We start from the raw sequence: 15,511 nt of genomic DNA on the forward strand, positions 1-15,511 counted from the left end.
TTAAAGTTGGGCATCATTTTAGATGGGCCATCAACTGAAGGGCTACTTTCCCTTTGGAATTTTTGTAGGCTTACCCATAGCAATTGCAGTCTGTCGAAGCACTATAACTACTAGGTACATTTTTTTTTTATCTTTCTGTAAACCCACTATACCAACTTTTTCCATCAAATCAAGAGCCAGAAGATAATTTCACTAAAGTGTAAATAGTACGTAAAGAGATTAAGTGAGGTTTCTGGCTGTTGCCTTGGATAGGGGGGAAAAGGGACAAATGGCAGGCCCGACTGGAACTTGTTTAAGACATCTGAATGTTTTTGAAGACAGCTTTAAGGCCTTTCCCTTGACTGCTCTTAAAGATGTCTGGCTGCTAACTTTAGGGAGAGAATGTTTATTTGGAAGATTTTGGCACCTAGGAAAGAAAGTGGGATGTATTTCAGGACAGTAAAAGACGGAAGTGACATACACAAAGAATAGTATGATATTTGTAAATGATTTTTGTCTGCTGGCATCTGGGAATAGCCAAGGATATTTAGGGAGGAACCCAAAATGGTTTACTAATGATTCCCAAACCATATGAAGTACAGTTGTCGAGCAGAACTTCTAAAGATTCATACTGATGTCTATAATGCTTTAGAATTTTAAATAAAGCATTAATTTAATTAATTAATTAATTTATTTATTTATTTATTTAAATGTTTTAGAATTTTAAATAATTGGTGGAATATGAAGACTAAAAAAACCTTCATGCATACACACACAAATTCTTATGTGAATTACTGGGAAGTAGCAGGGTAAATAATTTTATGTTAGCTTTAAGAAACAAATGGAGCATACATACCTCTTATCAAAAACCTTTTATCCTCCACACTAAAATCATTTTTCTGTACCTTTCTTAGAGTGCTTTTAAATTTCTTTCCTAAACAGGATATTATATATTCAGTTGAGGGCAGAATGTCAATGATTTATGTTTGTATCATCTATCTACCTCAGGACATTAATAAGAGCACATGACACATAAAAGCATCCAACGAACATATGTTCCTTGCCAAATAGATATACAAATCTACCAAGATAACAATAATTAAATGTTGGCAGAATGTATACATAGCCATTTTTTTTACTGATAAGCAATACTACTATTAATAACTAATTTATTGTTCACTTACTATGTTGCTCTTGCTATGTGAAGAACATTAATTGCACCTCTTAGGCATCAAAACCTCCATAAAGTTTGTTTAGTATCCATTTATTGATGAATATGAAGACATGAAGAGATAAGGAAATATAACCACAGTGTGTATCTTGAAAATGTCTTATGTACACACAAATCTTATCTCAATTTATACATTCTTGGAAACTCAAACTCTAGTTACATAATAAATCAATGAGAGAAGTGATATGGAATAATTAATTAAAATATTTCTATTTGATTCAAAGTCTTAAAACTCATGTTCAAGAGTTCCTTAAACAACTTTTCATTTGTTAAAGTATTCTTTTCACTGTCCTGCTTGCTTTTGAAACTCTACTTTCTTTTCATTAATTTCTTTGCAGACACTTTATTCAAGGCAAAAAACAACAAACAAAAAATTCCACATTTTAGAAAAAAAATATACTAGGCCAAAGTTGTTTGTGGTAGACAAAATAATGTTTCCCTAAAATACCCTTGTCCAAATTCCAGAACCTATGAATGTGTTACTTTATATGGCCAAAGGAGCTTTTCAAGTGTCATTAAATTAAGGATCTCAAAATGGGAAGATTATTCTGGATTATCTTTATATGGGTGAAGCCAAAAACATCATAAACATAATTCTAAGAGGGAAGTAGGAAGATGAGAAATTGAAACAGATGTGACCATGGAAGCAAAAATTGTAGTAATGCTCTCTGAAGATGGACGAAGGGGCCACAAGTCAAGGAAAGCAAAAAGCCTCTAGAAGCTAGAAAGGAAAGGAAAGGGATCTTCTCCTAGAGCCTTGAAAAAGAATGAAACCTTGATGACACAATGATTTAGGATCTATGACATTCAGAACAGTAAGAAAATAAGTCTGTTGTTTTAAAGCCACTACACTAGGTTTGTGGTTATTTGTTAATAGCAGCAATAGGAAACTAATACAGTGTAGCCTACATTTGGGCAGTAAATAGCATCTATGGCTATTTGTCCATGTCTTTTTTTTTTTTTTAGCCACAAACCATTCTTGATATTAATTTATATCAACAGAAACACTTCCAAAGATTGAGCAGCAATAGTAGCGATACCCCTTACATTTTGTTAGATTATATTCATTTTAGCATATATTTATATGACAAAGGCTATGCTTGCTGAACATCAGCAGTGAAACCATAACGAGTCAAAAGTTTTTTTTTTTTTTTTTTTAAGAAATACATAACTCATAGTTGAAATCACATCAAATCAAACCTATGAAATGTTTGAATAGTCAAGTGAAACGTTATAATAGTTTGAGGAGTATCTTACACTGTATTGACATATCTTCAAACCACACTACACATTACACATTAGAATCAACTGGGGGATTCCACTGCCTGACCCTAACCTGATTCTGATTTCATTTGTTTGGAGTAGGACCCAAATATTAATATTTGTTAAAAGCCCTTCAAGTGATTCTAATACACAACCAGAGCTGGGAACCAGCAATACAGATATATTTTTCCTTCCTAAAATACTATATTCTATAACCTTTAATTAGTAACAAATTAGGGAAGTAGAATGTTCACAGGCATTTAACAATATAAGAAGGCAACAAATACACTACATAGGACGGTGCCATCCTTCCTTCAAAGATGATGATAATGGCAGGTGTATTGATCAAGCCATACAAGGTTGCCTAATTTCTCCAACCCCATTGGGTATTTATGTGCCAACCATTATGATATGCATCTATTTCAAAACCATATACTTGTATATATTTTTCTAACAATATTTTCTATAACTTAAACTGACTGAAGTTTTACTGCACAATGGCAATTCTATAATTGTTACAGACAACTTTTTTTTTTTCTCAAGAAAAACTGATAGCTGCAAATTCTATAGTAAGTATTTAAGAAAAGCTCTCCTTCCTAAACTGGTGATGTAGCTTATGGGAATTATGCCTACACATGATATCTCATAAAAATAAAAAAAAACAGATTATTTCTAAAGTATAATTTCCTGGAAAATATAAAAACTCTATGTGACTTAGGAATGCCAGGGTGTTTCAGTCAGTTGAACATCCAACTGTTGACTTCGGCTCAGATCATGATCTCACAGTTCATGGTATCAAGCCCTGCATTGGGCTCTAACAGTTTAGAGCCTGCTAGGGATTCTCTCTCTCACTCTCTCTATTTGCCCCTCCTGTATATGCATGCTCTATCTCAAAATAAATGAACATTTAAAAATTTAAAAAGCTCTAAGTGACTTAGAAGGCTGTACCTATGTCTACAAACTGCCATACTGTCTTTTTTCCATTGTGTAGAAAATTTATGATATTAACTTTTAAAGCCTCTGATAATTTTTCTGCAGTGTTTTGATCTTCACTAAAGTCAAGATACAGAAATTCTAATTAATTCTAATACTATGGAAAGTTGAAAAAAACCAAATGAGATTATTGAACAAGTTTTATTGGTTGAGGCATACGGGAACTATTTTTAAGAGAACACTACATTTAAACTTAATACTAACTTTTTCTTAGAAGAAAAGAAATAGCAAATCCTAATTACAGACCTTTAACAACATACTTTCCAAGTGAATTTAAAATGTATGAATGAATATCCATTAAGATGTTCTTGTAAAATATTAGAATCTGTCCTATCATTCATTAGTTACCATCACAATCACTTTTAGAGTGGAAGAATATACATATGATTCTGAACAATTCGAGTTACTGAATTTTATTACTCTCTATGTGGCTTATGTACCAAATCTCTAGCTTTAAGATATAAACAAAACACATATGCGGTACCAAAAGCACCAAAATAATAAAAAACACAAACTTAATGACAATTTTCACTGCTAAAATCCAAATTTTACTGTCAGAGTATATTTTGTTTTTCAAAATGACATTCCCTTTGAAAAGAAAGGAACCCTTTTCAGAATTAAAGTATAAATTATTAAGTGAATGCAAAGATGTGCAACTTGGTATTCCACAACCTGTGTGTTAATACTTCTCCAGATATACAACAGCTTTTAAAACACTTTTATACTTCAAAATACTTAGAAATACAAATGTTAAATATTGGCAAAGAAAAAAAAGCACTGACTATATATTTTAACAATATAAATTGTTTCTCAAATAATTATACTTACAGTAAATAATTTATGCAGATTTTTTAACTCTACCATATACAATTCATATACATACGCAATGCAATAAATACCTAATGAACAACAGAACTAGTGTAATTTTGATTATCAATATTTATTTCTCAATCTATAAACCTAATGTTCAATTGCTATAAAGAATAGTAAACATTTGCCACTTAACAGTGAGTAAAAACATACATAATTTATACTCTGAATTTGTTTCATAAAATGTCTCTTGGCATCTGGCTGAAATACATTATTTCAAATTCTATAATTGGCCAAGTACTTGCTGTTAGGCAATCATAAAAGGGGTAACAGGAAAAATATTTTTTCTCGGTAAAATTTTATCAACTATTGTATACTTGACATTTTAATTAGCATTATTTTTTTAAGTTTACAACTTTAAAAATATTATGAAATACAGAGAGGTTCATTAAAAATTTTTGAGGGGGGGAGGGTAGAGTGGGGTTGTTGGTAAACAAGCCACAGTAAAATTCCTTGTTCAGACAGAAATGATTTAAGAATTATAAAAGTATAGATTGTCATTATGGTTTGTAAACATCATTTCAACTATATCATAATAAAGATATTGAGAACAAAGCTCTCTGTAACAAACTGCTAAATAAATTAAGTATGTCATAAATTATCCCAGGGAAACGCCAGTGTTAACTTGACCAAAATAATTTGGGGGGATTGGACTTTAGAGAGCATCAACTCCAATCCTCCCATTTTAAGAAGAGAAAACAGACACTCAAAAAATTATTGCTTTCAAAGCTAGGTCATTATTAGCGAAGCATCAATCCTTGCTCCCCAATTTCCACTTCAAGACCATGCTGAGCCTCAAAATCTATAATCACTTTGAACTCACCCAAAGTTTAATTGTGACTTGTGCCAAGCTTTTATTGCTCTTACCCTGTTGGGTTTCTCCTACCTACACTGTGTCCCTCCATTTTCAACATGTTGCTCAACCTCAAGTCAACAAATCCACCTTTACCTTCATTAAGTGCACGCTCAGTGACTGCTCTCATGACATTTCAGTCAACAGGGTATGAAAAACTGCCTTCAGGTTCATTTATGCTGTCTTCAGAAATGTCCCAAGGCAGGCTTTACCATTTGTATTTCAAGTAACAGAAAATCCTAAATCACAGGAGCTGGCTCATCTTTTAGAGAATGAGGACGTTATTATATCAAGCTTCAAGAGCTTTACATTCAGAGCACCATTTGTATGTCTAAAGAATGATCTCCACCATTTTGTTCTGTTGTCAACAGTATCCATTTCATCTTGAGTTTACTTTTTTGCTATTAATGTAAAAAATGGAGATTTCTCTATTTATACCTAATGGAGGAGAGAATGGTTTCCCAAAGACTTCTAAGAGTGTGAAAAAAAATTTCCCAGCAGCCTCCAGAAAACTTCTGTTTGCATCTCAATGGCCAGAGTTCACTTATGTCCTGAAGCAATAATCAGCAAAGCATATGAGATTATCTTTAGACTAACCAGGATATCTCTGAGACAAAAAATGAGTTGGTTTTCTCTCAGACACATGACATAATGCAACCAGAATAGATACTGAACAAAATTTAGGTTCTGTGGAAAAAGAAGAGAATCATGGTTGCGGAGTATTCAGCCATCATTGTTAACTCTTTTAGCTATAAAATATCCACACACCCCTCACTACCTTATTTTCAAAGCTGCCCAGCCCTACCTATTTCTATACCTTCCCTAAAGGACTAGAACCAAAGTCTCAACCGATCACTGCATCAAGCTCCAAGTCCAAGATTTTCAGGTAAGAGCCATTATCTTCAGTAGGTCCAAACTGCTTAGTGAACTCATCATTTAGGATGAAGTATCTACTCTCTCACTTTTACACACCAATCAACAGTGGAATTAAAAAAAAGAAAAAAGAAAAAACGTGGCAACCCTAAAATGTCAGAAAGGGGGCCAATAAAAAACAACTCTGAGTAATCATTGCTCTATAGCATCCTCATAGCCTACATTCTCCGACAGAGAAAGTCCATATTTCCAGGTCTGAGAAGGCAATATGCTCCTGGATAGCCTATGTTTCTGCTTTCTGAAAAGCTTACCCTCATCCATTTTCCTCCATGGCCACAATGAGCAAAGTCTTATGGAGAATGTCTTTTCAGGGGGCTGTATACTTACTTACTAGCACATCTCCTCGGAGGACTGGGGATCCTAGGTATGAACTTGCTTTATGGTTGAACAGCACCAAGCTCTTCTTATCAGGCCTGGCATTTCTCTGGTTACAGATTTCTCATTTAAAAATGAAGCTCCTCGTGTACCTGCATCTGATTAAACCTGTGGATTTCTAACTACAATCAATGAGTTTCTTTAGCCCTAATCCAGAAGTCTGGAAACTCTGTTCTTCCACTGGCACCGGGCTCTATTTGACAGTCCTATTTAAGAGTCTCTACCATGACATTCTTAACTAAAAAAAAAAAAAATGGCCTCATATTGTTTGTCATGTATAATCCTATCTGTGGTGGAACAGAAAATAATGTGGTGAAACAAGAAAAATCTCTTGTAACAAGCAAGAGAAATAGGTTTGCCTTTATTCCAAACTTCTCTCCAGCTAAGTCTCCAACATCATAACTATTGCCAGCACTTTAGCCTAAGGCACAGAATTCAAATGTTCTAATCCCAGAAGATTCAAATTTAAAAATTATCTTTCAACTTAATTTTTTAATGTTTATTTATTATTTTTGAGAGAGACAGAGAAAGAACACAAGCAGGGGAGAGGCAGAGAGAGAGACAAAGAATCTGAAGCAGGCTCCAGGCTCTGCACTGTCAGCACAGAGCCGGACATGGGGCTCAAACCCACAAACCGCGAGATCATGACCTGAGCTAAAGTCAGACTCCCAACCAGCTGAGGCACCCATGCGCCCTTCTCCTTCAAATTAATTTTAAAGTCACATGCAGAAAGGTAGTGCCTGACTCAAGTCATGTTTTTTTCTTTCTATTTTCAGATAGGCAACCTTTACCCTATATTTATTTATTTTGGATTACAAAAATAGCCAATGTGATCTAGTATTTTTAATTTTTCCTACCATTTCCTCAAATTTTTCAGCATCTTTAGGCACACAGTCAACGTTCTACTCCCTCGATCCTCCATTTGCTCAAGTACATTTTAGAATTTTTGACTGGCAGTGCCCAGCTCCATAAACCAAATACTATACCACCCCCCACCATCTGCCACAAAAATTATTTGCTGCAAAGAACAAATATTCTTTATCCAAATCAGATTACACAAGAAAGCTATTAGGTCACCTAAAACAAATTAAATGTAAAACATTCTGAAGAGTTGGTTCATATTGCAACCATGGGTGGTTGCTGGTTCATTTGTTTCATGTGACTATGTCATCAAGATCCGATGTTCTCTCTCTCTGCTTTGAGACCTTTAATGTTGGCTCTATTGACAGACTGCTATCAAGATGACTATAATGGTTTTAGAAACCACATCTTGACACAATGGTGTATAGAGCAAGAAGGAAGACCTTCATTCTATGTCATTCTTTCTTGTGATCAAGGAAAACTTTCCCGTAAGTCTGTAGTAGAATTCTCTTTATGTCTCAATGCCTAGGATTACTTTCAATGTCCATTGGTAGGCTAATTATCAGCACAGAAAACAGGATTGCCATGATTAGATTAGACTAACAACTTAGAATATATTTGATGTAGAGAGCAAACCACCATGACCATAACAAATACTTTGCTCACTATTCAATTTTAGACCTAATGAACATTAGGAGAACAATTGTGAAGCAAAAGTCCTTAAATAGCAGGGCTTATCTGCAAAATAAACATGATTTGCCTTGATCAGTAGTCTTTTCAATAGAATCTCCCAAGCATCCCTAAGAAGTATGAATTGGAGTAATATAATAAACAATTACAATGATGGTTTACTGCTATTACTTAGTACTGGATATTCCTCTTCTTGGAGTACAAAGCCATGGGAGGCTCCAAGAACACATGGGACTTGACAACAAATAGACTTCAGCCTAAATTTCAACTCTTGCAGTTACTTACTGTTTGATCTAGGACAAGCTGCTGCAATTCCCTGAGGCTCAGTTTCCTCACCAGTTAAATAAGGATACTAACACTAACTCATGTCACAGGTCTATTTAGAGTCTCAAGCAAAATAATGTGCATAAAGCATCTGCACAGTACCTTGTACATACAAGATAATGTACTTTTACTTGTTTTCCTTTCCTAAACATGACTTATTCTCATGAATTCCTTCATTATTTAAAATGATTTAACAATCCCTTTCACCTAGCATAATTACCCACATATATTAAGTTATTCAATAAGATAGTAGGTTATTCTATTAGGAGGGTAGGTCCCAATCATTACTGAATTATTTAGAAATTCATTACTAATATTGTTGTTTACAGCATCTTACTGTCTTACTGAAGTGTACTTCTTCATCAAAAAAGTACTATTATATAAAGATATATATATGTAGTTAAAAATATGCACAATTTTTCTATCAGTATAGTAAGCCAAATGGTAGAAAGCCAAAAAAAATCTAAAATTATCCATCTAGTCAGTAAAAAATATTATAAAAACCCTATTATGTAGTTCCCCAGTTTTGCAAAAATTAGTAGTGACTAATGCACAAATCCACATTACATAATATCAACACTTGATTATTAAAGCAACTCAAGCAATAGAAAAAAAATAAACTCAAGTTTTCCTAAATGCTTATAGTGGTTTGCCACCCAGTACCAAAAATTACCTGTTTTTCCAGTGAAATATTATATATGGCTCATGAAAGCAATGTACAGTATTGCAACTTAGCAGGTAACACATCAAATCTACACTCTTGTAGTTTCATCTCATATTCATCTCATATTTAATTTGTAGAACAATTTTTCTTTTCTCTTAACATTTTCTTGATATCCCACCTACTTAATAAGTATCAAATTTGACAAAAAAGTAAAGAGCCTCCTAAGAACTAAAAACATAATATGAATACAACCACCATATTGGTTTTAGTAGAAAGTCAGAAGATTTTGTCTAGAAAATAATTTTTTGGTGGCTTCTCAATGGCAGAGATACTCTGGCAGATAAAATTAAAATATGCATGCTAGTTATTATAGATTTTAAGTAAAACAAATATAGTTTCAAGTAACATTAACTAAACACAAAGATCATACTACAGTAACTAGTAGTAATTTTATTTACCTTTTCCTCAATGCTTCGGTGGGTTAAGTGTTTTGTTTTGTTTTTTTAACTTAAAAAAAATTACCTATTCCTTTATTCGAGATGGCTGAGTTTGTATAGCTAGAATCTTACCTTTCCATACAACTCTATTGTTGACTACTTTACATAACAAATACTTCCCATGTGTCTCATATTTCTAACTAGCAATGTTTAATAAATCCATCACCTACCAGTGAGGTTATATATAATTTTACTGAACCATTTCTGTGGAGTCTTTCACATGATTTCTAACATTTGGGACATTTTTGTGCATATAATTTCCTACACTTGTGATAACTAAAATAGGATAGACTGTCAAAAGGAAAGTAACTGCGTATAGATTACATAGTCAGTTTGAGACGGATACATAATTCCAAAGCTCATTTTACTACCTCACACATTCTATCTTAGAGTTGCCTAATTGTGGCATAACAAAGGAAGTGTCAGTAGAAATATAAAGCTCAGTGCTTTTGTGTGTGGCCCCTCCTGATAGGAATATGTAAAGCTTACACTCTAAATGATAATTTATTTAGTTTGGTCTCAAGGTCAGTTGACGATTAGGAGAGTTAACACTAATTGTGATATGAGAATGATTCAAAATACTTATTTTATATTCCACTGAGGGTTGAAAAATCAGACAAAAATAAATCCTTCAGGTGACAAGTTATATACGAAATACCATTAATGGCTACTGGCACAGCTCCAAGGCATTGGAAAAGCACACAAGCACAAGAAAGGGCAGTCACAAGAACGAGCTAGCTGTGGAAGCAGTAAGAAGGCGTCTGTGAAAGAATGCACATATTATTTACTTTAAGAATTCCACTCCTAAGAATACACTATTTCTCTTTCACAAAAATAAACACACATGAGCATGATAGCACATGCTCATATGCCTTAATCCTCTCTACAGAATCAATAGGCCATGAAATAGCTTATAGCAGTGAACACAAATGATAGACTCAAATACATTAGCATGAGAAGTCCTGCAGGATGTAAAACTCCACATGTACACATACATAAATATAGACAGACTCGATAATGCATAGGAATTTATCCCGGTTACACACCCACTAAAATGTTATCTGCCGTTTTCTTTGGAATGGGAGTGGTGGGATTAAAATGAATTTATTGGTTGATGTATGATGTGTTTATTATTTTTCGGCAAATATGTTAAAAATGATAGCTTACTAAGTCAAATAAAAGTGGTAATGACTATCAAAAAAGTCTTAGCTTTAGGATATCATTCAATACAATCGATGTTTCCTCAAACATTTTGAGGCCTGGTTTTCTAATAATAATAAAAACAAGAACAAAATGTGCTCCTGAGGTTCCTATATACACTTGGAGGACATTTTTGGACACAGAGGAACTGTCACTCAAGTAACAGACTCAAAGAAGGGCAATACCAAAGATACGGTGCCATTACCAAGGGATGCAATGTATTCAGCAATATTAGTTAACTTAGATGGTAAGTATGCTGAGAGTACTCATCAGAAAAGACCGACGAAAGATTTTTAATATTCTAATGTTAGTCTAAAGTTTTATAACTGTTTTTCATGTCCAAAAAGTTGCAAATATTTAAGTGCAAGAAAGCTCCTCTTTTTGTAATTTCCACTTTGCAGAAAAGGTTTGTGAGATGTAATTTAGAGGGGATGCTATAATCAATCAATAAAAAGAGAATCTTTCCCCTTTCAATTTTATAATGCCAAAGTTAAAAACAAAATATCAAATAATCATAGCATATATCATCGAATAATATTCAGATTTACAGACTAAACCATGAAAATAAGATTTTCTTTCCCTAGGTATTACCTTCTTGGTGCCTAGCTCATTAGTTTAGGCCCATCAAGTGTATGTACCATGTACTTTCCTTTGTGTTCCATTCATATGCGTCTAATTAGTCACGATAGAGTAAAAACACACACCCTGCCTCTACACAAATTTTTAGGGGATTTTCTGTCCCTAAAACTTGAACCTCATGTTAATATTTCTGGATTATGGCCCAATAAGCCCATATGTAACTTTTTGTTTCATTAAGACAGAAAGACATTTTATTAGCATTTTAATAGTCCATGCCTGCACAAGGAATGTAACAAAAAAAAGCCCCACACATATAAAATGAGGCATTTTCCTGAATTCTTTTCAATTCTAGCTTCTGCTTATCATTTTTAAAAAACATTCTGCTTCATTTTTCTGTGAACCTTATAAGATCCAGAGAAACTCATTCAACAATAAGCAAGATTCTTCAGTTTTCAATACAATTATAGATACCACCAACAAAATACAGATACCTAAAACATCAGAAAAACACTAAAGCCTCCATATAAAGAGAAATATGACTACAACTTAATAAACACAATTCAGCAGTCTGGAGGGGACATATGGGATGAATAGGAATTAATTCTTTAGAAATGGGGAGGTGGCAGGGGTGCCTGGGTGACTTAGTCAATTAAGCATCCGACTTCAGCTCAGGTCATGATCTTGCGGTCCACGGGTTCAAGCCCTGTGTCAGGCTCTGTGCTGACAGCTCAGAGCCTGGAGCCTGCTACACATTCTGTGTCTCCCTCTCTCTGCCCCTTCCCTGCTCATGCTGTGTCTCTCTCTGTTTCAAAAATAAATAAACATTAAAAAAAAAAAAAAAGAGGGAGTGGTGTACTATAAATGCTCATCTATTAAAGGGCATATTCAGTGATAGAAATACCAGTAAGATTTCAAAGCCATATTCACAGACTGAAACATTATTTTGCGTATATACATGCACACATATGCATACACATATATGCCCAAATGGAACATACAGTATTGTAGTTATTAATATTACAGGCTTAGATATCAGACTAACTTGTAATTCTATTCCATTTGCCACTATTAGTTGCATAACCTTGGGCAAGATACAGAACCTTGCTCAGCTTCAGGGAGTTTGCATACCTATGGGATAATTCCCATAGTAGGGTCATTGTAAGCATAACATTAGATAATGAACTTACAAGCTAAATTCAGTGTCAGACCATAGTAGTCCCTCAGTAAATAATAATACAATTCTTTATCATCATCTACCCAGTTTCTCAAAAACATTATAATCTTTACTATTTACTTTTACACACATTTCTTCCAAAATCAAAGATAATCTGAAGATTGTAGGGGCACCCGATTTCGGCTCAGGTCATGATGTCATGAGCTTAAGCCCCGTATCAGTAACTGTGCTAACAGCTCAGAGCCTAGAGCCTACTTTGGACTCTGTGTCTCCCTCTCTCTTTCTGACCCTCCCCTGCTCACGCTATGTCTCTCAAAAATAAATAAATGTTTAAAAAAAATTAAAAAAAGAGACAACCTGAAGATTGTAACTCTATCATTTTCCCAATCTTAATGATTTATAAATAAGCAACCAATATACAGCACATCTTTTAGCTCCTTTACAAGTCCCTTAACAAGGTCCAATATAGAAAAGACCATTATTTCACCTTCTCTAATCAGAATGAAAAAAGAAAAAAAAAAAGAAAAAAAAAAAAAAAAAGACAATTGAAATGCAGACTAAATGACTGATTCCCAGGCATACATTTAGCAGGTTGTAATATCATTCACCATCTCCTGGCCCTTGATGGATAGCCACACATCAATAATCTCATGTAGATTTCACTTATGGCGATTTCTTCTCTTTGCCTAACATAGGCATCAGTACTAGAGCCCATCCCAGCAGTGCATTGCTGAGCCTATCTCACTAGTCTCACTAATAACTGGTGTATTAACAATGCAAGAGATTTCCTAATGGTGAATAAAACCGCTGTAAATGTAGAAACCTGAGGACTCACAGAACTGCATCAGGCATAGGAGATCCATTTTTGTTGTGGATCATTGAATATTCAGTGATGAAAAAAAAAAAAAAAAAAAAAAAACAAACTCAGAATGTACAATGATTTGTACCCAGACAACAACTGTCTGGAAAACTGTGGCTGCATATTTACCATCTGGCAAGCGGGAAGCATTAGCAATCGAGCATCTAGATGTATAAGCAAGAACCACCACATACCCACATGCATGGAAAATCTGAATCAGCAGCAAACCCAGAAGCATACATCCTGCCAAAGAATGAATATCCATAGTGTTGCCAGTACCACACAGGTTGAATTAAACACAAATGCAAACAAGTGTTACAATTTCATATTGATATTCTGCCTGACAGCAACATCAAAGACCAAAATATAGAATAATATAGGGTAATTCATCAAGAGTGGGTATGCAGTCAGTGTGAAGAAATGAATCAGAGTAGTAATCACAAAGGAATGGCCCTTCTGAGTGGGAAGGCATACTGGAGAGGAATAAAATACAGAACACATGGAAAATCCCAAGAAAAAGTAAGCAAGGTAAACTGCAATCTTTGGAAATCCTTTACAGAGATATTGCTTGAGCCGGTCAAATCTGAATATGTTGATTTCCAGCTTTCTCAATTCTCTTAAGAAGTATTTATTGCTACTTTAAAACATTCAATGTTAAGTATCAGTGGAGGGAATTTTACTGATTATCAATATATATTTCCAAATATCTCATACAATGATTATTTGGCTCACCACTAAGATCAAATTAAAGTTCAAACTCTGAAAGCTAGACTTTCAAACAGGAGGCCGAAATGAAAGTTCATACAAACATCAAAATGTCAAATTATCCTGCAGACACATAAACTAGACATGTATCTGCTAGCATGTACATACACCCTCAAAAGGGTCTGTTTTAACTGTTGCTAATGTTTCCCTTCAAGTATCCCAGGCAGGGCTAAGCTAGAAAGCTATTTTTAATTGCTAACTTTTAATAGAGGATACTTGTGCCTTGGAAATACTGCCTCAAATAATGGATACTGCAGAGAAATTAGGATTTGAAGTCCTTTTAAGCATGAGGAACAGAGACTTAAGTACAGTGAAGTCTGCGTCACTATGTTATGCATCAAGAAACTATAATTAAACTGTAAGCATTCCTCAATAGATTTATTCCATTTGACTTCCTCTGGATAACTCACAATGAAAATATATTTTCCAAAAAACACAGGTCTAATCACGTTCTTCCTCCAGTTGAAAATTTCAAAGGCCTTCCTTGTCTTTAGAAATAGCAAATTTTTGGTGTGGCTTTCAGAGCCAACTCAATCTGGCAAACTCATAGCATAGAGCAAAGGTTTTCAAACATTTTCAAGAAGGAGGACTCTTTTCAACTTCACAATTGCTCAAAGATAATGTACCACCCAGCATGACCATAATGGAAGTTTTGGTATTTATCAGTTGAATAAAAAATGCATAATTATGAGTTGAGTAATGTCTAAATTGTCTTTTTATCAAGAACACATATGGAGCACCTGGATGACTCAGTTGGTTTAGCATATGACTCTTGATTTCAACTCGTGTCATGATCTCATGATTCGTGGGTCCGTACCCCACAAAGGGCTTTGTGCTGAAGGCGTGGAGCCTGTTTGGGATTCTTTCTTCCCCCCCTCTCTGCCCCTCCCCATGCTTGTGTGCTCTCACTCTCTTTTAAAATAAACTTAAAAAAAAAAAATAGAATACATATACATATATATACACACATACACAAACACATATATGTAATATGTATAATTATTATTATTATCTACAGAAAATTTTCAGGGCAAAATATATTTGAAGACCTTTGTAATGACTTTCTTGCTCATGGGTGAGGAACCACTCCTATAACGAAAACAAAGAATTAGAAAACCCTTGGCACATTATGTGTTTTTACTATCATAGCTCCAAAGCCTAGTACTATGCTTACAGCAAGAATGTACTCAATATCTAGACTTAAACAGTGAACAACTTAAGACCAAGGTTCTAGCCTTAGTTCCCAGGCTTTGAGGTTTCACACTACTGGCTTCCTCTAGTGGATAGGCTCTCCCAAGATATCCACAGGGATCCTTCAAGTCCCTGGTGAAACATGCCACCTTCTTAATGAGGCAAACCTCATATGAGATTCTCAGTGCCCCCTAACATATTCTACCTATT

General features: G+C 34.4%; 1 protein-coding gene across 3 annotated transcripts in view; it reads right to left on the minus strand.

The window, feature by feature from the left end:
* CRPPA (CDP-L-ribitol pyrophosphorylase A) overlaps positions 1–15,511 on the minus strand; it is a 431,068-nt gene that overhangs the window by 190,113 nt on the left and 225,444 nt on the right. The window lies entirely within an intron of this gene.

Source organism: Panthera uncia, chromosome A2, assembly GCF_023721935.1.
Source record: "Panthera uncia isolate 11264 chromosome A2, Puncia_PCG_1.0, whole genome shotgun sequence".
NCBI lineage: Eukaryota > Metazoa > Chordata > Mammalia > Carnivora > Felidae > Panthera > Panthera uncia.